A 24,808-nucleotide genomic window follows, 5' to 3' on the forward strand; every position below is an offset into this window, starting at 1 on the left:
TAGTTCATACGAGAGCCAGTCATGTACTCTTTCTAACACCGTTTGAATTTTCGGATTCCGATGTTCCAGTGAGGAGTTATCATGCCCGCCATCAAATATAAGGACTTTTCTTTAATCACAAAAAAGAACAACAAGACAAAAACAAAAAGTTTTTGTAAATTATTTGTCTTCCTTTTTAAATCTTCAAATATATATGTGCAAAGTTACAAACCTTAACAAGCATTGGTATTCATCTACCAGACCATTTAAAATCTTGAAAAAATAAAATCGAGAATGGGTGGGGTTCCCTTAATTAGTATCAATTTAAAGGTCAATCATTACTCTGCGATATACACTCAAATTCTCTTGCCTATGACCTTCAGGAGTAAATATATAGGCCCCAGAATACAAATTTTGCATTTTTTCGCACAAAAGTCTGAGTCCTTTTGATAAACTAAATATTGATCGATCTTTATCAAAACAGTCATGCTTATTCTTTGGTCAGATTCCTTACCCGAAGTAAAATTTCGCTGTGTTCGAATTTTTTGGTCCATTTCATCCCCTAAATATTAACAGATCGTTACCAATAGGGGTCTTCTTTGGCCAGGACCCATCCTACATGTAAAATTTCGGTTGGTCCATAACTGTGGTCCGTATCGTGTTTACTAATTATAATGGACAGAGGGACTGACGGACACTCGTGTCTAGATCGTCTCAGCTAGTCGAGATATGACTGACGTTCGGTATACTTAAAGGTGGGTCTATGCCCAATATTTCTCGGCGTTACAAACTCCTTGGGCTACACAATGCTCTAATACCCTGACAACATAGTTGTGAAGGGTATAAAAACAAAGTGTATATTTTTCACTGAGATTCACTGTATATCGAAATTTTCTACGAAATAAATGGCACATACGGATAGGAAAATATGGAAAAAAAAACTTCAAAATTCCTAAAATGTGAATCTACGTGTGCAATTTTTTGAGAAAAAGTTTTTCTACCCACCAAAAATTCGAATAATGCAATACGAGTAGTACAAATTACAAAGTTAAAAACCTCTCAATTGAAGTTCATTTTAAAAAATAGTCTACATCATAATTACAGAAAATTATTTTTAGGAGCGTCCATTGATTGGCTTCTTTAGATAGATGTGGAATATCCGATTATAATAAATCAAACCACTCCATCTGAGTGGTGGCCACCAAGAAGTGGAAGTGAAAAAGAAAAACAAACCAACAACACCACATACTAATAATATTCTCTTCATTCGATATTAAATTAAACACAATATAACATCAATAAATAACATTTTAACAAATCACATTATTAGCTTTGAACCACGAACCAATAGCTATGCCTGTTTTTCATGATCGTCCATGGTGGTCCAATAAGCGGCAAATAGCAACACCATGAAATCCAAACACAGTTAAAGAAGATGGCTTATGGGTTTTCAGGTGGTTTTTATATTTTTTTGGGGGGAACAAACTAATCGACGAACAAATACCCCGCTCAACAGCACCAACAACAAATATAATATAACCACTCTAACTAAAATGCTGGCAATAGCTTGTATAAGAAGTAAAGAAAGCTACAAAAAAATCTCGGCCGGAAACCAAAACAAAGGAGTAAAGTACACAACAAGCGTGTGCCAGCCAGCGAGTCAGCACCAAAGTACCGATAACATAAACATCAAAATGGCACAGTTTGAAATTAGCGAAGAGAGAGGGTAGGGAATTGCCAATAGCAGACCTCCAGCGACATGAAACGATGATAACACCATCCAATATTATGGAAACATCATCAATGCTTCCCAAAAAGAGGCATCAACTCTGCTGTAGGTAAAATGAACGCGAACGATGTTATTTGGCCCTGAAATAACGCTGCCACTCAAACGAACAAATGATGCAGCAGTACAAGAAATGATAAAACGAACCCCCCTCTTCCCCTCGAATAATCTGCAATGATGTTCATGTTGCAATATTGTTGGATGGAGATTATGAAGAGGATTGTGAAAGATTGGGAAGATACTCCACATGAATTGTATGAGCTTTTTAGTTGATGTTGTTAGTCAGAATGCCAATTTGATGCAGTGGAGCAAAATATTTAAATTTTAGAATGTAGATTTGAAATCAAATGATGGCCCATGGAAAAACTCTTTGAAATTGGCAAGAATTGGTTAAGATTTAGATATATTTTCGTTCGATTTTACGGTGGTGAACCCAAGACCAAACGTTAGTCCGATTGAGACGAAATTTTGCATAGCGTATTGAACAAGATCTAGAATGATAAATATAGCTTCCATATTTATGTTCATGCGATTTCGGTAATATAAACATATCATCCATCCATTAATAATTTCTTTCGATTTTATATGACTTATGTACCGAACATCCTACATAATTCCGGTTGGCACGAAAACTCTATACGATGTTACAATAACAACGTTTTTCTTCGTGATATACCAACAAAATTGAATTCATCCCAATTTTTTCGTTTTTTTTTTTTTTAATTTCAATCCCACTGTTAGAACTCCCCATTAACTGGTAAAAGCAACCGACTGAATGAATTACTATATTAGTACTTTCCTTAAGAGGAGGTGGTTCAGAACACGTTTATGGGAACGTGCGTTTTATTTGCTTGATCTTTAGCAAATAAAACATGCTGTGGCGCCTAATATTATGCAATTATTTATGAGAATGGATAGGCGGTAAGGCAAGGATTGTAATAATGTAGCTACATAACGGTGTCTATTAGGAAAGTGAATTCTGAATGGCAGGATCGATTGAAATGGACCACCTAGTAACGATCGCCGGGCTATTGTTAGGTGATTACCTTAAGAAGAAATCTATTGTAATGTCATTTGTCAAAATAAATTAAATGTTTGCGGGAATAGACATTGGCACAGCCTGCCATTAATACCGTAATTAAATGTTATTGTTGTTTCTTTGATTTCGTCGGAGCCCCATGTACCCTGCCGTTGCATTACGAATTATTGCCTATGATTTAATGGAGGCACCTCCTCAGTTTCTGCCTATGGATTTAGGCTTGAGCCTATTCTAAGCCGGTGGCTGATGATGATTGTGTTGTTCAACACGTGTTCTAATCTCTTCGATATTCATACACAACAAATCAACCTTCAATCAATTTAACCTCAGCTAAGAACAGATCAGCTCTGTTAGGCAGCTTAAACGTGCGGCTAGAAGAAATATACCCCCATGGCTGTGTTGTTGTATTGATGGCGGCATTTTACAAACAATCGAAGCTGTAAAGGTCCAACACCTCCCATAACCTCCCTGAGTTCGATTCAATGCTCGTCGTTGGTATTTTTTTTTTTGCTTCTTCTCTATAGTTTTTGCAAACAAAGTGTGCAGGAAAAAAGAAGCGGCTTCATCAAACTCGCATAAATCTTCCTTTTTTGCACAAACAAACAAAGGTAGCAACAACAACATGAAGGCATCAGCATGACCGTAACGGCACAGTGTTTTGAAACAGGCAAAGGAAAACATATTTGGGCGGGAGGACATTTATAAATAATAATAATATATAACAAAAATAATGTAAGCCGGTATGAATGAGTATTTTCCAAAATATAAGACTGGAGTTATTAGTATGTGGCATATAAAGAACTAAGTTTAGCCGGCGGCTGTAAAACAAAAAAGTCTTCAGTAACTGAGGGACTCATAGTTTTACAATGGTGCTTAATACTCAAAATCTATTTGAATATAATTTTTAATTTGATTTGTGGCTGAAAATTTCAAATTTCTAGAAAAGTTCTTCAGTAACTAAAGGACTCATACACTAACAATATTGCCGAATACTCAACATATCTTTGGATACAAGCCGTTGGAATTGTATGGCCTTACCGTTAACTATTCAAAACTTCTTCTACAAAAACCTTAAAGCCTCTTGAAGAAATTACCTTCAGGGGTTTGAGGGAGTGATATTATAAGCATTAAATGTTCTTTCTCGAAATTTCATTTTTACAAATTGTTAAATTCATTTTTTATATAATTTGTGATTAAAAATAATTGATTTTATCGATTTCCAGATCGGGATTTAGTAGTCTCTTTATACACATATTGATGTTTCTATTCTCATATAAAATATTTTTCTTAATCAATATTTAATAAGGATTCATGTTTCAAAACACTGTGCCCACAATTACTCACGGCTCTGCTTTGCTACAGCGTGAACAGCACAACGACGACAACACCAACAAAAGCAATAAATGTATGCACAAAAGATGTATTGGATTGCCACTATAAAAGGCTAAGATATGCGAAAATTGTTTTTAAGTCTTTGTCTGCCTAATAGTTCCTTTCCAATCACCCAATCATTCCTCCGTCTGTCCATCTGACTGCTTGTCTGTCTGTCGGCCTGCCTGTGTGTCGTTCGCTCGCTTTTCTCTTTATGCGAAACATACAAAGGACACAACAAAAGAAGCATCAAGCTGCGGTATTCTCGTTTATTGGATAAGGTGTAATTATCCTTTGAAGCAAAGGCGCTAAAGAACAACACCTTCTTAGCACCTCAGATTACCTAAAGAATAAAACTAAAAAAAAAAAACAATAACAAATGGATATGCAAGACCCAACACATTGACAATGAGCGTAAATTTTTGCGTTGATTCTTGACGCGTCTAGAAACGAACGATTTTCTCACAGTGGATTATTTTGAGAATTTTTAAAGTTCTATTTGAAATGTATTTATCTGTTATTTGCATTGTCATTTCGTTCGATTTTAGGACAGATTAGTCTTTGGTTGATTGGATGATTTTAAAGGAATCAGTCTTTGGGGAATTTAAATATATACCTATTTAATAATTGACTATTGATTTTCAATGTAGGCTGATAATTACTTCCAATAACATTACAAGCCTTATATTTACATATCTATACCGAAGGGTCCAAACTTCGGACTTGATCTAGACTTGGCAAAGATAATAGATTGTACAAAGTCTGGTTCAACTCGAACATTCCATTCGCCTGATTTAAATTTATAAATATTGCAAATTTTGAGCATTTGGGGGTGAGATTTCCATATCCAAAATCGAAAATAAAAACCCGTTCGGTTGAAAATCGCATCCATAATACCGAAAAATGTGCGTATTATATAGGGGATATACCTAACAGCAAGCCGATATTGATGTTAAATCCAATATAGCTAATTACAACCCAAACCCCTGGAAATATCGATATTTCCAAGGGTAGCGTTATGTGGAGGACATGCCTAAAGTTCTGATGCCTACTGTTTATCAACTGCCTACTGTTTATCAATTTATGTATCTGAATGCGTCAATCACTTTGTAGTACAAAAAAAAAAAACGGTAGATTAAAAAAAACATCAGACTGGACTATGTCTTATTTGCTTCGCAGTGTATTACAATAGCATATTAATTAAGCCATTACGCCATTGACTAAAACCACCATTAGAGGATATCCAAAAGATAATTATAAAAGCAACAACAGGAATCCATCAATAAATCCAACTATTCTAAGCATAACATACCGTACATGCATCGAACTCTGAATAAGAAATCTTGCAAGTGTTGGGAAAATTGATTGCATAGACGCCTCCTACTCCTTTTCGTCTTCATCAGTAACAGCATCATTGTTGTAGGCCCTACCACATATTTTAAATGGCCAGCCTGCACTCTCGGCCAAAAAGGCATTGTACGACACTTAGATTAGTTAAATTGTAGCTGGTGGTCGTCGGATATTCTGAGGCTCTTTTTATATGACAGCCGTCGACTGCCATTATAATTAAGCCGTACACTGCCGCCGTCATTCTTTTATTGGTTGTATGCCACGAATCTAAAATTGAAGCCACATGGAAAGACGATGAAGCAGTTACGGTGGTGTTCTTTGTATCAATCACTTCACTCCATGTCTGTCCGAAAGATGTGATGCGGCAAACACTTTTTGGACGAAGATATGATTCTGTTGTTGCTGTTGACGCTGATGCTGCTTTGTATGGTGTTATTTTAAAGGCGTGAAATAAATTGATAATTTCATGAATATTGGATTCTCATGTGGTCTCTTCCTTTCTTTGTTGCTGTTGTTGTTTTTCCCTAACTTGGCATTTGGTTGGCCAATAAAAGCATCATTGAGCATTGGAGCTGTACTAAGTTGAAGTTTGAGGTAAATAACCAACGATGCTGTAGGTCGTCACATTAATTAATAACACTGAAACATATATCGCTAGGGGCAACGACAAAAGGATTAAATCGAATTATTTTAATTGTTGATTCTACTTTCCCCCGCAGCTGAGTCTTCAATCATTAGTTGATCGGTTTTTGTTTTTTTTTTCTTTTTTTATGCCCATGAAAATACATATGTTTCCCAAATATCTCATTATATATTTCAATAATATGTGCTTTTGTATAGCGATTATTTCCGCTTAATTAATCTCTATTAAATTTAAAATTTAATATCATTTCCCTAGTCAGAGGTACATTTGTGTTTTAGATGAGACAATTAATAAATATCTAAATATATTTGGATTTTACGCAACAAGAATTATGAATGAAAAACACCGTAGAAAAATAAATTCGTATAAATCATATCGTTAGAATTTACAATATTTAATGGTTCAAGAATGTGCAAAAAGTAAATAGTTACTAATTTAAGCATCGTATACTCTATCATAAGGTTCACATTCAAAATAATTTAAATTGCCCTGGGCTCTTATATAGATCTATTAAAACGCATAGATATTGTAAATTTCCTGCATTATGTTGTTTATAGTTATACATGGGGTTATGCAAAAAATGAACCTTTTATTCGGAGAATTCTTTGTTGGGACTATGTCATGATCTATATTGAAAAATGTATTTAAATGTGGTTTTTCGCACCAAGAATGAGGAATGCCAAAATATATCCACTTCAGTTGCAAAATGCAACCAAATCTTCAACATTCCGAAAATTGTAAAAATGGACCTAAATATGCGAACTCAGAATGTTAAATAACAAGCACTGCAGTTGAAAAATACGATTAGGACTATCTAAATGCATAACATGAGGGACCTGCAAAATATGGACCAATAATTGAATTTGATCGCAAGCTACAAACCACCATTACAATCTTATGCAAGTTGTGAATCAAGCACCCACAGTTCGTCTGATTAGCATAGTTTTGTTGAAATCACTTTTAGGTTTAGTTCCCTAATATAATTCCGACCGATTTTATGCATGTTGTGTGCCAAATACCCAAAGTTCGTCCGATTAAATGACGTGTAGTAAGTTGTGTTGAAATCGGTTCAGAATTAGATCTATTTCCCGTATATGGTGCTCCAAATGCCAAACGTTTGTGCGATTGGAAAAAATTTGAGCACTGCGTACCAAATTGCCAATTTTTCTTCAAATCCTATATATGATTTCTACCGATATTATCTTTATGGTGCACCGATTCTGCCGGATCAGAGTGTAATTTTCCATAAATTGATTAAAATAAATAATAGAAATAAATATTAAAAAATGTTCCCCTTCATGTCAAGGGACAATCAAATATACACATAAGCTATATACTAATATATGCCCGCTATTTCGTTAGCAAATGTGAGAATTATTTAAGAACCAATATGGTCCATAATTAAAATTTTTTAACCTAGTACCTATGTTCTCTTATAGCACATACTTTCCATAACTACCTACCATAACAATCATAAGTGCTAAATTCCAAAACATCCCACACATCCCAATCCTTATTCCAAATTTCTGGTTTTCAGCTCTATCGTTTCACCTAACTCCAAATTTAGTACCATTTAGTATACAGTATCATGCAACCCAAAATCCACATTGCACCAAATTTAATGTCATTTAGAACACATTAGTAGACATTTCCAAAACTTCCTACATACCACAATCTAACGCCCCAATAATGATACTAACTCCAAATTTTAGGATTCCAGCCGATAGAACTACACCCAAATTTCCAATTGTAATTCAAATTTAGTACCTACACATAAGTACGAATTTTCCAAACTGCCACAATTCTCTTAGTCAGTAGAAATCTTATTTCCAAATTTCAATGTTACAGCTCTGTTGGTTCACCCAAAGCCAAACTGTACCAAATATAGTACAATTTGGTGCTTTTCGTGCAAATAAAGACAAATTTCCAAAACTATCTACATGTCGCTATCCTACACTCCGACAGTAATGTAAATTTCAAATTTCAAGCGCCATCCGCTTTTCTAAATTCAAATAGTACCAAATTTAGTAGAGTTTACAACTTTTCATATTCATGAGTACTCCCTTCCAAAACCACCTCCTTACATCGACCTTACCTCTCAACCTTAATTAGCAGTCCAAATTTTAATTCTTTAGCTCTATACATTCACTTGTTACGAAATCATGCCAAATTTAGTCGAAAACCCCCTTTGCTCCAAATATTCTAAATTTCATTTAAATTTTCAGAGTTCTAACTCTATCGGTTCGCCAAATACAAATGGTACCACATTTAGTACTTTGTGCCGTTCTAGTACGAATTTCCAAAAACCCAGCATTATCTGACCATCACCCCAAATTTCAAGATTCTATCTTCAGCCGTTTCGTCTGGGCGTTGATGAATTGTTGTTGTCAGTCAGTCAATCACTTAACTCTTTTATTAGTATATCATAGGAGTCCGTTTTAAATATGTCCATAGTGGCGTAGAGTATCATATAGTCAGTTTCACACGACTTTGGTTTATTCCAAACTGGATTTTGTAACGTTTCTAACAACATAGCCCGATTGCTACCATCAATCGATTTGATTGCATACTATGAGAGTTCAGCGAGTAGAAATATCCAATTTAGTCAAATATACATTAACCATAACAACACCTGTTTTCAATTCAACAAGTCATATTCTTCTTCATAACGATTAAAATCATTTTACTACATCACTAATAAACACTTGACTCGATCTACTGCGAAATCAAAAAAACAATTACAAAAGGTAATAAACACTACGGGTACTGTATCAAAATCATAATAAATGACTTCTAGTTCCAGCCCACTCGAAGGCGGTAAATTAATTTCTATGACAAATTCAAAAAATCTCAACTTCATTTATTACGTTTAAAGCAAAACAGGGGGAAAACTGAGCAATAAAAAATCACTCGAGGGCAAATAATCGTGTTAGATACGCGCACTTGTGCGTTTGCACAGTCGGATTGGATGGCAATGGTACTGAAAGGACTTTGCATCCCCCCAAGATACGTTTGGTATGCATAGACGGCGATGATGACGATGATGCCTGCAATGAATATGAAAAAAAGAAAACTAATTGCAATACATGTGTAAGCGGTGGAAGGAGGATACGAACGAATTAAAAGATAGGAATTCGGTTGATCTGAATTGTTGTGTTTGGAAATAACACTTGTCACCTCATGTTTGAATGGCTCATGATGACAATGTTATGAATGCGACAATTGACTTTCAAAGGTAATAAAGTTGGCAATTAAAAAAACCGTGTTAGTACTACATATTGCATATATTGTAGATTTTTGACACCTATATGACATTAATTATAGCTTCGTAGTTTAATATTTACGATTTTTTATTAATGACCGTAAAGAAACTGCACATATAACAAAATTTAGCTATGAAACAAATTTATTGAGTGCATAGAGTTGGCATTTGTAGAAAAATTAAATGCCACATTTAATGGAAAACTCATCTTTTTATGTAACCCAGCAACACATCCAGAAATTCAACCCTAGCAATTCAGCATTAATTATTTTATAAAGCCAAATTAAAAATTTAATTAATCAAATTTTAAATTTACTAATTTAATATTAATAAGCAAACCACCTTCCGACTAGTGCATTCTTCGGATATAATATTAATATGAATGCCAAGACAGCTTTTGGATCCATGAAACATAATTATCATGTTAGGCAGAACATTTTTGCAATATCATAATTATGGTCCGGCTTCGGAACAGCCCTCTTTATTAATTAACATATGTTGACGGAAGGTGATTTTGAGCCACAATATTGAGGTATTCAATATTCCGACACTAAAATAAGATCAACTATGAAGACATGTCGACAATTTTACAACGAAATGGCATAAAATTGATAATACACTTATGACCAAGACTCAAAGTATTTACCAAAATGGACTATGATCGGTCGGCTGGCAACAATTTGCATCGACAAAATAGCAAGCAAATATACCAAAAGTATTCATTAAAGTCATTTGTTTTATCATACAACCACCAGACACAACTACTGGACTAGAGTAGTATACATAGCAATTTATTTGATCGGAACAAACTGAGCGGACCGAACTAAACTGAGATATAATAAATTTGACCAATGTGGTCAATATGATCGATCGATGAATGTTCGTTACATAGTTGACTATTAATTTTCCAATGAAGACTTTTTATGTCCAACCACAGTTTTTGTTCATTAAAATTCAGTAAGTGGCAATAATGGCCATATTAAGCACGCGTTTAAGCCGCAACGTTGACGGAATAACTGACCGGTTAGCTTGCTACCCAGCAAAACCAAATTGCATACAACAACGCGAAGGCTTCGTCCAACGTTTGTAATGTTCGGCAAATGATCGACGCTAATAAATGACCGTATAAGTAAGCATCGTGTAATATGCAATTACAACCACCAAGGCAGTGGCAATGTTCAACAAAAACATAAAAAAATGCTCATTTGTCTGAATCGCCAATGTGCATGACATAATGTTCGCTATTAGTTGCTACAAAAAATGCTGCTAATATAACAAAACAAACAGGACTCCTAATCAGTTTTATTTTTGGTAAGGCATTTGTCAACATGAACCTGTGAGGAAAGTACAAAAGTCGGCCGGGCTGACTATATGATAGGGGCCATTCAAGTATTACATAAACAGATTATAATCGGAACCGATTTAATAAAAAAATTGATACTAGCCTGGCAAGGCATAATTTCGTATGATACGCTTAATTGCGTATTAATCGAACAGACTTGGGATCATGTGTGCACCATTTATATATGGGAGCTATATCTGAAGAGAAATGCCTAAATCCCGGCTTGATAATATTTATTACATCTGTCCAATATTATCCAGGCCGGATTATGGTATTTCTACGGTCTCTTAAATTTAAATTGAAGTAGTTTATTGTCTTTAAAATGTGATATAAAGAATCAGGATCCTCCAGAATAATATCTACTGCAAACAGTAGTGCATGAACTTTTCCTTGCATTTTTTACTATTGAAATTGAAATTTTATATCAAAAATTCAAAATAAAATATCATCACAACATAACAAAACAAAAATAGCCCTAATCACTTTTTTCTAATAATTACAAGACAAAAGATTATAAACATTTCCACATCTAATAAATTTGTTCAATAACATTTAATTATTAAACATTTCCAGACAAATAAATATTCACATTCCATTTAAGATGTGGGAACCCTTTGACACATCAACAACACACCAATGAATTGAGGAAATAGAAAAAAAACTGTCTGTAATGGCGGATAAATAAATTGATCACAATCACATTAACATTACGAACCACAATTTAATAATCATTAAATGGCAACTTTTAATTTACAAACCAAACAAAATGGTATTGGGAATGTAATGAAACCGCAATTATTATTATTATTATTATTGTGTCTTGTAATACCCAACATGGGGTTGTCATCACATAGATCGCCCGCCCGCCCGCTGCTCTCGTCTATTGATATTAATTTCAATTAATTTGCTGTGTGTATGGCTACAAAATGAAAATTAATAGTTATTGACAGCAGCAAAGAAACAAATTATAAACAAATAATTAACACGAAGAAAATTATTCTAGTTCGACGACACTGCATTTGAAAACATTTTGTTCATTTATTTATGTAAAATTATTACTTGTGCTTAATTTGTAGAGAAAATTCGTTTTTAGTTTATCCAAATTGTGAGGAAAAAACGTCCAACACATTTCATTAAGTTAAGTATTTTATGTAGTAGCACCAAGGATAAGCGAACAATCCAATTTAATTTCTCTGACATTTTTATTGCTCAGCTGGGATAATATCTACTGTGTATAATTGTACATTAAAATGGGTACGACTGCAGGAATGAGTGATGTAAAGCGAAAAGCTTTTTGGGATATAATTAGTAAATATGTATTGAAATTGGTAAATATATATTAATTGATGTAGCTTCTTTAAGGGCAATTTTAATAATGTAATATTCAACCGATCTGAATAGGTGGTGCGCATTCAAAGAGGTAAGGTTTTTTTAGAGCTAATTGCTCATTGAGCCAGCACACAATTTTTTATAAAAGTGGATCTTCAGGGAACTTTCCAAGACAACTTTTAATTAAAGACCAAACTGAAGGCGTTTGACTGTGAAACAGAACACAAAACATGTGTGAGCTGTTTAAACCAGTGTTGTCAATAAGATTTTTGCTATTGCAAATTGTCTGCCAGTATGTGTTTAATTCAGTTGGAAACTCAAACGTACCGAAAATGAGAGAAAAAGTTTTTACACACCAAGGAAGTATTTTATTAAACAAGACTACTTTGGTTGGAAATTAACTAAAAAGGAACATGAAACCTAAACTATGTATCCGGAATGTAAAATTACGGGGACCTTCTTTGGAAAATGGTGGTGAGATAAGACATTGTCCCTGTTTCAAAAATAAACTTATTTATAAAACTAGAGTGCGGATTAGTATAAATGAACGAGACCGTATGATACCCTACAGGACTACCACTGAAGTCTAAGTTTCGGCGGATCTATATTTCCAGCCTGCACTCTCTTGACCGATTATAGGTCAACAGCTCCACTTTCTAACCAGGACATATTTGGGCGAATCCTGTTTTCCCCAGACGAATATTTACGCCATAAAATACAAATTTGGTCACTTTAGGTTTTGTTTGATTTGATCCCAGGAATATTGACCGATCATCGTGTAAAATATGTGATGATCTGCATATAATATCAGCTTCTAGAGCGACTAGAAAATCTTAAAAAATAAGGTTTCCGGTTCATTGCACCCTCTAAATATCATCTCAACATCACCGAAAAATATTGACCATAACCGGAAATATATATAAAATTTTAAAGCGATCAGCGTGACATTTCTGCCCTCTAGTGGGGTAATAGTAATACTAAACAATATCATAGCACATACATAATTGGTATCAATTTAAAGGACAAAAACTCCTCTTCTCGGGTCTATGTCCTTCAGGAGAAAATAAAATTTTTGTAATTTTGCACACAAAATTCTGGGTCCATTTGACCTGCTAAATATTGACCGATCTTCATCAAAACAGTCATACTTATTCAATGGCTAAGTGTCTGCCCTCTGTGTAAAATTGTGGCATCTAGAGCTTCGAGGCAAAAATTAAGTTTTTGGTCCATTTCATCAACTAAATTTTTTCAGATCATTACAAAAAACAATAAGGGTCTTCTTTGGCCAGAACTATGGCCTGCATCGGGTTACAAATTATAATGGACAGACGGACGGACACGCATGTCTAGATCGAGATATTCAACCATAGACAAATTGGTTGAAAAACTCTCCCAAATTTCCGAAAATTCGTTTGGATTTGTGGACCAATACTGAAATCGTTGGTGGGAGATTTGCTATCCAAATAGGATCCGAAATAGTTGAATAATGTTACCAAATTTCCCCAAATACCTTTAGATGAGTGAACCAATATTGATCATTTTTGATAGGACCACATGCTATTCTCAATATGCCGAATATTGGGGTGATCAATTTCAATACAAGAAATCATATGAGTAGAATCAAGGTATGTGCAAAATGTCAAAGCTATATCTTAAATATTGCGAGTTTCAACGTGTTTTCAATAGAGAAACTGGCTTAGACATAGCATTTTAGATCGTCTATGAACATACTTTGACAATCTCAAGGCATCCTTTGTCATTTCTTCCACCAGCATATATATTCGTTATTGCATAAACACCTGCTGATATCTCATAATTTGCAACCTCCCAAAATAGGCTCGATTACTGAAAAGAGTCTTCGAAGACGAGGCAAATTTTATGTGGAAGAAACAATTCAAAACAACAACTGATCAGATTGAAAAACGTTGGAGGTCAATTTTGAGTGCTGCATAATATTTGTTTCTCTGAGATCTTTGATCGGCTCCAACCAGTGATATGGTATTGTCTCTCACACATCATACTTGATCGTTCTTCAGATTGACATCGAGATACTTGTATGTCTTTGTATCATTAAGCCCTGGATCCACTCTAAGGTAAATTTGTAAATTGTAATGCTTGACCAAGTTTAATGACAAAGGATAAAATGAAATTACGAATGAAATTATAGCAAGCAATTATTTTGAAATGGAATTACATCCAATTACAGTAGAAATAAAATGAATTTGTCCTTTTCAGCCAGCCATAAACAAAACAGCAGAATGGTAGTGAAATGTTTCTTCTTTGGGTGGGTAGTTGGTGGTAATTTGGATCCGAGTTTTTTAATTAAACGTAGTTTCGTTTTATACAGGACATTTACGAATGAGGAAAAACAATGACAAATTGTTAATATGTTTACATATACGAGTAGGTACTTAGGTATTTGTATATGTTTCATGGAAACTCTTTGTATATACATAGTATTTCCATGATATTGAAACACTGTTTCCTTTAGGGGGTTTTTTTTTCAATATATTCAAAGTAATTAATACCAAAAAAAAATTATTTTTATATATATTTAATAAATGTAAGAGTTACGTATTAATTAATTAATTTCTGAGATCTAATAGCATTCATTTTATATTTTTCTCTTCACAAAAATATGAACAAATTTTACATCGCCGTTATTTAATGATTGTTAAATGTATAAATTATATTAATAATTTAATAATAGGTTCATAATCGTAAAAAAAATAAATAGAAATCTATAAAACACCCTTATCCTAAAGATATCTTATCATGTCATATTATTATTCCTAAAGTGTATTCTATTGTCAATTTAAACATACTTCAAATCCAAAACACGTAAGAAAATATCCATCACCAAACAAATCGAATTAATGTCCATGAAACATTATTAGCACGAGGACAAATTATCCAGGTGATGACTGTGATATTACAGGCCATTTAATGACAATGCCCGACCATCTGCCCTGCTAGGTGAGCCCATAAAAAAATAATTGGAAACTGTGTTGGCTGCGTTGGAAAATTTTATAATCCAAAAAGTTGGCCATTGAAACAAAATGGAAACAATTCTTCAGCATGGAAATGACCGTACCGTCGTCGTACCATTCGGCATAAAACCAATTAGGAATTGTTGTTAAAATTACAACAATTCAGACGTTTAGTCCCCCAACCTCAAAGCAGAACATTTCGTTTACGTGCGGCAGTGTGGCAATGACAGTTTATCCAAATCAAATTTATTACGTACTCACTCCACCAGGGCATACATACATTCATACTACAGCAGACGTGTCGCTGCCAACCTTACCAGCTTGCCACACCCGAAACAGTTTTTCTATGTAATTTCTATTCCAAACATAAACCTATGTGGGGCATAAGAATACCGGCCAGCTAAATGAAAAATAATAAAAAAATGAATGCCGTAACAGCAACATAAGCAGCGACGAGAAGATGCACTGCCATTGGTTTGTTTTCCACCAGAGGAGTAAAAGAAACAGATGTATAAACAAGTGAGCGAGAGAGCACTAGAGGTTTGGTCACCATTTTTGTGTGTACAATTGTTGTTGGTATTGTTTGTGGCGGTCGATAAAACTGTTCCCATCAAACCTTCACACACACAATAATGTTGATTCAAACATGTTTGATGTGCGCACTGCCATGTCGGTAAGGAAGTTCGAAATGCAAAAGCAAATAACACCAGCATACAATTAAAGGAGGATATTTAGGAATTTATATCTCAAAATTGGCCGAAGAATTTGAATATACTGAAAATAACATGACATGGACTGTAATATAGTCATTGGTAGGCAATGTTGCGGAAAGGTAAATTGCAGCCATTTCTCAATGCAATTTTATTGCAAAGAGTGACAATCATCCTAGCATCCTTGCTGTATTTGAGAAAAATAAACTATGTCGCAGCTTCTTCATTTATTTGATTGAATGGGACTGTTTTATGGAATTTTTCCATGACGGGAATCAATACACACCTACATCTTATTATATGGGGGGCTACACTTACATCTAGTTCAATATTAATACTTTTTAGTATAAAGATGTATTATAAAATGAGAAACCAATATATAAAATTACAGCCAATCCGGTTGAAACACGTGTCGAAAATCGCCTAAATACCGATAATTGGGGAGTACCTTTATATGGTAGAGATATGTGCTATACAATGAGAACCCAAAATACAAAGATTTTTTTCGATCGAAAATATAGATTTTTAGATATATATTTATATATATATATTTAGATATATATAGATATAAAATTAATCAAAACTATATAATATTCGAAGGTGGCGGTTATTGTTTCGTTCCTTTTGGTATCTTCCCCACAAAAAGTCAATATATTGAAATTTGTGAATAATTTATAATGCGAACGAAGAATCCGTAGTTTCCAATTCGTTAGATCATATCCGAAGATAAAAGCTTTGGCTCTTACTATGGCACTATCTAAAGGAGGATTATCTTGGTCTTTATCGTCTTCTGCTCACAAAATCTCATCTGTACATTATTCTCGCGTTCATAATATTTTATGCACCTCGTATTCGTTATACCGAGCGTCGACTATATTTTTATATTGCGATTTTTAATTATGGATTCAAAGTGTTATCAACAAGCTGGACAGACAGACGGCTATTGTTTTTTTCGATTTTTTCCAAATTCAATTCCAATACTGAGAATTATTTCTATAAATTTGGAATTGCAAATGCATTTTATTACTTGCTCATCCCTCACTCACATTATTATTTTAAACAATTTAGGATTTGTTTTTTTCATTTTCCCAACATATACACCTCAATAAAGTTACAATTTAAAATAAATAAATATTAAATATATCCTAGCTCTAAATTCGAGTACAATAAATTAATTCTAAATACAATGATCAATTGCAGGTGAATTACTATTGCCATTATAAACACCTTAAACGGAAGTCATAAAGTCAAAATCATTCTCATGAAGAAAAACCCACACTAATTGCTATTTTCAATTATCCACCACAATACACTGCCCTTAGACAGCACTTTGCCCTTAGACAGGGTTTAATTATTTTCACCCACATCGATTAAAGTTGCATAAATGTCTGCTGGCGCTGCCGGAACAACTTTAATGTTGTAATTATTATTATTGCCAATGATTTGGTACTCCCACCCTACCCCATCATTGATTCCTAGGGGATCAATTAATTTCGTAACACTGGGCCTTTCACATCCTAACACCAACACGAGTGCAAATAAACGAGAGACTAGCTCAACTATTGAAAGCATCGAGAAAACAAATTACAGGCAATCATTATCACTTTAACTAAAACTCTCATTACTCATCTGTCAGCCTTTTTCTTTCTAATAGACACGACACTTGGTCGACAACGGCAGACAACGGGCAAACATTGCGTTAAATCCCCTTAAAAAGCCTGACCTCCTTCCCAACAAAAACAACGACGACGGAGGCGACGCAGCTATTCACACAGAGTGTAACTAATATTCTTAGTATTGACTTTTGCAAAAGCACACAATTGGGGTTGTATCTACTACCGAGTATGAGTTGTGAGGGTATTGTACACATCACATCCAGTAAATATTTGCTCCATGCCCCGCCACCTCCACCGCTGACTGTGGCTATGTTTGTTGTGATTGTCGACGCAGCCGAGAAGTCTCCTGTTGTAGTGATTTATTGCAGAGAGACACAAATAAATTTTCGCACTCCAGGTGATAACACGAATAAATCAATCCATTAGCCTTATAACTGTACGTGTCAGTTATGGTAGTGTTAGAGAGAGACTTTATCTATGTACTACTTTTATTGTGATGAAGGTGATTGTATGCGGGTTGTTGTCGTCGTTCCACTTTTTCATTTTTCTATACGAGATGAATTCTTTGGGACAGTTTGAATGAATGACTTTGTATTAAAGAAGCCATGGGTATTTGTTGTGTTGTTTGTGTGGATATTTGCAATAGATACAGAGTAGTACGTGTGCGAATATATCTGTATGTATGTTTGAGGGTTACATTTTGTTGTCCCTTTGGATTTATTATGGGGATTTGATAAACTTTCACTCAACTTGCTTTTGTTGTGGTCGATTGGCTAAGGATTTGACTTAGTGCTGTTGTTGCTGTTTGTTTTTGTAATTGTAGTATTTGACTAGGGAGATAATTTGTACACGTTTCCCATATATACAATTCTTTGCATTCTGTATTCAATGACAATAAATTATTACTTTTTGTTCGATTCAATGTAAAACTTTGATTTGTAAGTAGACAACCGTTCGAAATTTATACAAATTGAGGAGTATATTAAGCGTATAATTTCCATGTTAAATGTACACGAGGAGCATGGCTTTGGCAATACTTAGTTAAAATGCGACTAATTAGTATTTTCATTTATTACCATCAATAATAATTACACACACACAATTGTAACAACATATTAAAATCAGAAGCCAGCAATGTACACCTGTGTGTCTAGAATATGAAGAATGAACATTAAAAGCTGACGCCGATTTGTATTTAATATTGCAAATCATGTTTGATATTCGTACATCTTCTACTGAAATGGAATTTTAAAGAAAAATAATTATTTGTAGGATTCCGATAAAGTCTTTGATACTTTATTTGATTTTTATGTAATTGGTAAGGTGAAACTTTAAGACTGAGTAGAATATTCTGTTCGAATGAACCCCTCTATCACTATTTTTCCATACGCAAATAAGGATCGAAAATAGAGATTTTTAGACCATTACTTCTGGTACATCCCCCACTAATGGTCAACATTTTAAAAATAATATTTTATGCACCTCATGATTTTATGTGTCTGATTCACGTATCCAAAGTATCTCGAGTCCTTCATCTTATTTTTCGTTCTTATTTCATTGAAACGTGATCTAAGTACCACAAGACGAGATGTCATGACAGCCAAATATGTTACAAAAATGTCGCTCATAAGATTTTAGATAGAGTCCCCAAAGACAAAAAATCGATATTCGTATGTTTTCATCGTTCTTTTACTCTTTTCCTCTTTTATCCAATCCTTGTTCATAGACATACGATTTTCTGAGCAAGGATAGGGTAAAAATGGCAAAGGACAACGAAAGAATGCGAATATAAATTTATTGTCTTTGGGGACTCTATCTGAAATCTTATGAAGATTTGGCGGTCAAGAAAATGTCCTCTTGTGGTCTTTGGAATACCGTTAAAGAATAGAATACGTGCAAAGAAAGTTATAAAATTTTTTTTTCGTTGACATTACAATTACCAAAAAAATCATCAGGATATAACTCAAAAAATTGTCCTATGGATAATTTGTCCTTCTGCGTTCTTAACATAGTTGCCCTGTGATTTGATACCCATAAACCTCGATTTTGTGTCACAGTGATATTTGTTACTGTCCCCATCAGATTCCAATGATTGTTTGGCTATATGTTATCGGTTCTTATTCTTTTCAGATATATGAGACCCGACACTGCACATAATTGCTGCTATCGACTTGGTAGTAACCAAAAAACAGTGATATCTTATTTTATAGTGTTGTGTCAACATGCACATTTATGAAGAAATTATTACGTAAAATATTTTTCAATAATTACAAAAAATAAATAGCTGATCTTAAAGATATAACACATTATTTTCAGTAGAAAACAAAAATTAATACATAAATAATATTCACATGTTATCTTGATGAAATTTAACCTTTTTTCATCGAGGAGTCATTAGATAAGAATTTCAGTACTCAAATAACATGGACTCGCACGCACACACACACATCACTGGGAATCATCGATGTGAGGAAAATGGGTGGCATAGAATTTCCTTAGATTTTAAAATGTGTGTGTGCGTGCGCGTGAAATGATGGCACATTAGAAACGCATCAACAAATAAACGGTCTTCCCCCTGCATTGGCAAACCTATCTACGGGTTCATCTTCCACATTGGATATTCATTAGGCAGTAATGCTCATCGATAATTTCATAATTTCCATGTTCTTGAATTTCTTCTACTCGGTTACTAGAGAGAGAAAAAATTCCCACCATTGCTTGGGCATTGATGTGTGTTATCAAAACCGTTTACAGAGATACACTACGGCAATCTGTTTTTAACATTATTATAAATCTTCAGAAATGCCAAATCACACAGGCGATAAAGATAGGCAAAGAACATCCTTCGAATTAAGCTAATTGAGCCACGGTTTATTTCATTAACATTATCGCATACAAAAGGGACAAAAAACGAATACACCAAATGATTCCTAAGCCAAAGGAATTTTTTAAGAGTTCCCAAGGAATAGCATTTGAAAAAATACCAAACACTAAATCCTAAATACAGGCACCTGTAAAGGCGGTCAACATCAAATAGCCAAAACGTGGATAGCATCTCGTTTACAATTCACTACGCTTCTCAGGGATTTTGAGGCTTAACAATAAATTCCTATTTCATAGGATAATGATGATGCTGATGATCAGTTGAACTGAAGGCCGTTTTACGCACCGATAGACACACACAGTATTTAAACGATCGATAAAGATTCGTTCGATCCGTTTTTCTCTGCCTAAGGTGTGAATGATTGACCAAAATTTTAAAAGGTTACTTTGCCACTTTCATTTGCTCTCTCTGTGCTCTCTGTATAGAGAGGTTGGTCACATCATTTATGCTCTATGACTCTCTGTAGCTCAGTGTGTAAGTGTTGCTGCTCACTAGGAGTAGCAGCAAGAACTTAACAGTTTATAAATGCTCGAAAACACCCTTAACACCTTCCTTCATCTTTTAAGTCGTACTTTTAAAGGACACAAGCAGTGGAACAACAGCAAGCCTTGCGATTTGTTTAAAACAACAGGTATTTGATGGAAAGGGTGTGCAAATGCAAATTTTATATAGTTTGTTTTTGGCAATGGTCCTATATTGGTGTGATAGAAATTAAAATAGCAATAGAATTTCGATTGGAGCTTATGTCAAAACTCCCTAACAACTCAAAATCCAAATTGCAGACAAATTGGAAGGGAAAATAAAATACCAAAACTGAGGGATATTTTTATGAGCGCTTATTGAAAACTTGGCCAGAGATTAAAATTTTTTGCGAAGAAGTTTTGTGCCTTCTATAAACCAGGAACATCAAATTACAATTACATCTGTTCAAAATGCTTCTAGGACAATGAAAATGGATGAGACCTTTATATGGGGGGTTTGTCAAAACATGGACCAATGTTGAACAATTTCCACGATTTAGTGATAGACCTACGAACCCTCCAAAATCTTTGAATGAAAAATTGCTTTCATTTTGGTATAAAAATGCACATAAAACCATGAAAATATGAACAAGTAAAAACGTCGTTAAGTTTGACCGGGCCGAATTTTTTATTCCCCCACCAAGAGGTAACGGATAATGGGCTCTATCTGTATATATGCTATATGCCAATGATAAATCAAAATTAGCAAATTGCGAGCCCCATCGAGATTTTAAACTGACGGACATGGCTAAATCGAAAAATCGAATTTTACTCTGATCAAGAATATAATTTGTGAGGTCTCAGGTGAATATTTCAAGGTACATGGTAGTAAATTAAACGAGAAATACATATGGAGCCATGTCAAAACATTACAGTTTTCATTTTTAACCCACCAGAATCTCGGAATGTCAAATTACATTGGTGGATATACCAAAACGTGGGCCGATATATCACATTTTTAATACCTGATATTCTGTATTAAAAATTACAACACTTACCGAGATCTCAACAGACACACAGATAGACGAACAAGTTTATTTTTTATCAAGAATATTTTCAATTTTTACGCCGAATATTTCCATCATAATGAATATTTTTATTTTAAAGGGTATAACAATTTGTATTATTTTAATAGAATATACTACATATATTTTTTTTTATTTTCATCATGCCAAATTTTTAAACCTTCAGTCATTGCACAAAAAAATCTTCAACTGACCTTCAATTGATCTTAACTATGTGTGGCGAATTTGTGAAAGGATCTATGAAGCCAAACAGTGTAAATTATCACACCATGGAAGACATTACCTGGCTGGCTACAGCCACCTAACAAAGAAAGAAAACGCAAGGCAACAGAGGAGAACAAAAACTACGTTGCAAACGCATAATTGTTCTACATTATCCTCGGACCATTGTCATGTCGTGTGTGTTAGTGAGTGTATGCTTCTATGTCCCTCCAGGCTAAGAAAGTGTGATTTTTCTAACCATTAAAGTGGACGATTTCGAGAACAAAAGGCTTCTTCAACCTGTGCCAATTTCCAACTTCTTTGTGTTCGGCCATTGTTTTGGCTTAATTGTTTTGTAAATTGTTGCTGGTTGCTGGCATTGTATGAATTGTTCTTAACCTAATTGGTTTTCATCCTTCTCTCCCTCACTCTCTGCCGCTGTAGATCGTCGTCGTTGTTGTTGTTGTTGGCGCAACAACTTTTGATCTCTTTCGAAAACAAAACGCACCAGACTAATTGTCTCCCAGGTCATTTTTCTTGTTCTTGGCATTCTTCCTTTTTTGTTCACTATTCTTCTACACATTCACATTTTGTCCATTGTAAATGAATTAAATCTAAATTAAATTAAAAAGTAATTTTTTATTTCGTTGCAAGATTAATGTTTTGTGGTATTTTTGTAGTATTGTGTTGTTTCAGTGATCTAATTTCTTTTATTTGTTAAATTCATGTTGTTGTATTTTCTGGTTATTTTGTGGGTCTTTGGGTTCTTTGATTCAAGAACAAAAACGTCGTTGGTGTTCCGGTAAAGAAAATATCATTGAATGGCATTTTGTTTTCGGTTGTAGAATCAATCATCACCAGTACAGCTAAGATGTGTTCATTAAAAAAGTTTCTATTGGCCAGATTTATTTGGTTTTGTTGTCGGCTCTTTTGTGTGGTTAAAAGTGTTGATGTGTTCACTGTCTTAATCGTGGCATAAGATCAATAATACGAAATATATCAATTTGTCTTGTAGTGGTAGACTCTATTCATAATTACTTTAATTTTACATTGTATCTTTTAAGGGGAGCTCCCCCATTCTCAATTCTAAATTTTCAAGATTTTCATTGAGCTGGTAAATGAAAAAAAAAATGTTTGGAAATTCGCACATATCGTCTTGTTTCCTTTTTTGTGCACTGGAAACAGCAACACTAAAATTTAAAATTAAATATTTCTAACGAAATTCATGCTGCTTTACAAAATTGCATGCTTTGTGTGGCAAAGCTGCCGCCAAGTTCCCATCGAAAAACATACGATCTTATTATAATTTGTCAACGGGGCGTTAAATGAAATCATGTGTCAGTCGCTATAGATGATCCGATCGGAACTTAATAATTTTCCAACAACTTTGCATATCATTTTCGGCTACTTTTGGCTAAACCACCCAGCGCAAAGTGTCATAAATTGCGTGTTTTTTTGATACTACAGTTTGCTAATGATGTTTCACGTACGTATGTATATGACAAATAAGCAATGTCAGTTGGAAAAAAACGGAACAAACAGCGGCTCAAAGACAGCATTAACGATGACATTAATTTGACATATTTTTGCATGTCATTTAGTCATTTTTATGACATCGAGACAATACTTTGTGTGGGGATGAAACGGTTGGATGGCTGAATTTGGCTGTTTCGAGTTGTAGGGGACGTTGGATTGGCATTGAATGGGGTATTTGTTTTGTCATTTTGTTTGTAGCTTTCATGTGATTAACATTGTCATTAAAATGCCTTAAAAATGAAATGAAACGCGGCATGTGAAGCTAAGGCGGCAGTATTAAACGCCACTCATTTGACACTTCCGTTGGCGCTCGTTCGGATGTTTGCACAAAAAAAGGAATCCGAGTCCCCAGTATTTTAGAAAATAATTTGTTTTTTTCCTCATCTTCCTCTTTATATTAACGGCGAAATGTGAATTTAACATGGGAACTGATTTTTGCATCGCAATATCCGTTTTGGAATACAAACACACGCACACACATACACATGTTCAAGGATAAATGCCGACATAACTCCTATAACAAAAATTCAAATCAACGATCGTTGATGATGCTCTTTTCACGTTCGATTTATTTGTTTGTTTGTACAGAGAATGCTTTCTCATTATGTTTTAGTACTTAATGCGGTAGTAGATGCTATGTTGTTGTTGCTGCGGCTGTTGTCGTTAAGTATAATTTCCATATTTTGCCATCATCAGATTTACCCCCTCTCCCCAGCCAATGCTGATCATATGCTGTGAATTGTATTTTAGTTTTTGTTTGTTTTCTTACCATGTTATCGTGGTACTTTGCTCTTCTATTTTATTCGTTTGTTTTTGTTTTCATTTTTCTGCAGTTACTGTTGATTCTTCTTAGCGTTTTTTTTTTGGCGACCTACCTCGTCGTTGCAGACAATGACTTGGATTCTTTTTACTGTAAGTTATGCCGTTTGATCTTTGCCGACCATTAATGGCTTAACGTTACACAGTGTGACGAAATCGATACCAAATGACCGCGATATACAATTTGTTAGGGCATTTAATTATCGACAAATTTCCTATGATCATCAACATTACTGCCACTAATAGTAAAGATCGTTAAGAAACATTAGAAATAGCGTCGGTCAGTATTTAAAATTACAAAAATGATGAGTTCTGCTAGGTCGACCTGACAAAAAGAATTATTGATACCATGCATTTGATGACAATGGAAGGTCGACGGATCCAATTTCTAACCCAAAACTTGGA

The sequence above is a fragment of the Musca vetustissima genome, unplaced genomic scaffold, assembly GCF_032173495.1.
Source record: "Musca vetustissima isolate MV318-11 ecotype Yass unplaced genomic scaffold, APGP_CSIRO_Mvet_v1 utg14449, whole genome shotgun sequence".
NCBI lineage: Eukaryota > Metazoa > Arthropoda > Insecta > Diptera > Muscidae > Musca > Musca vetustissima.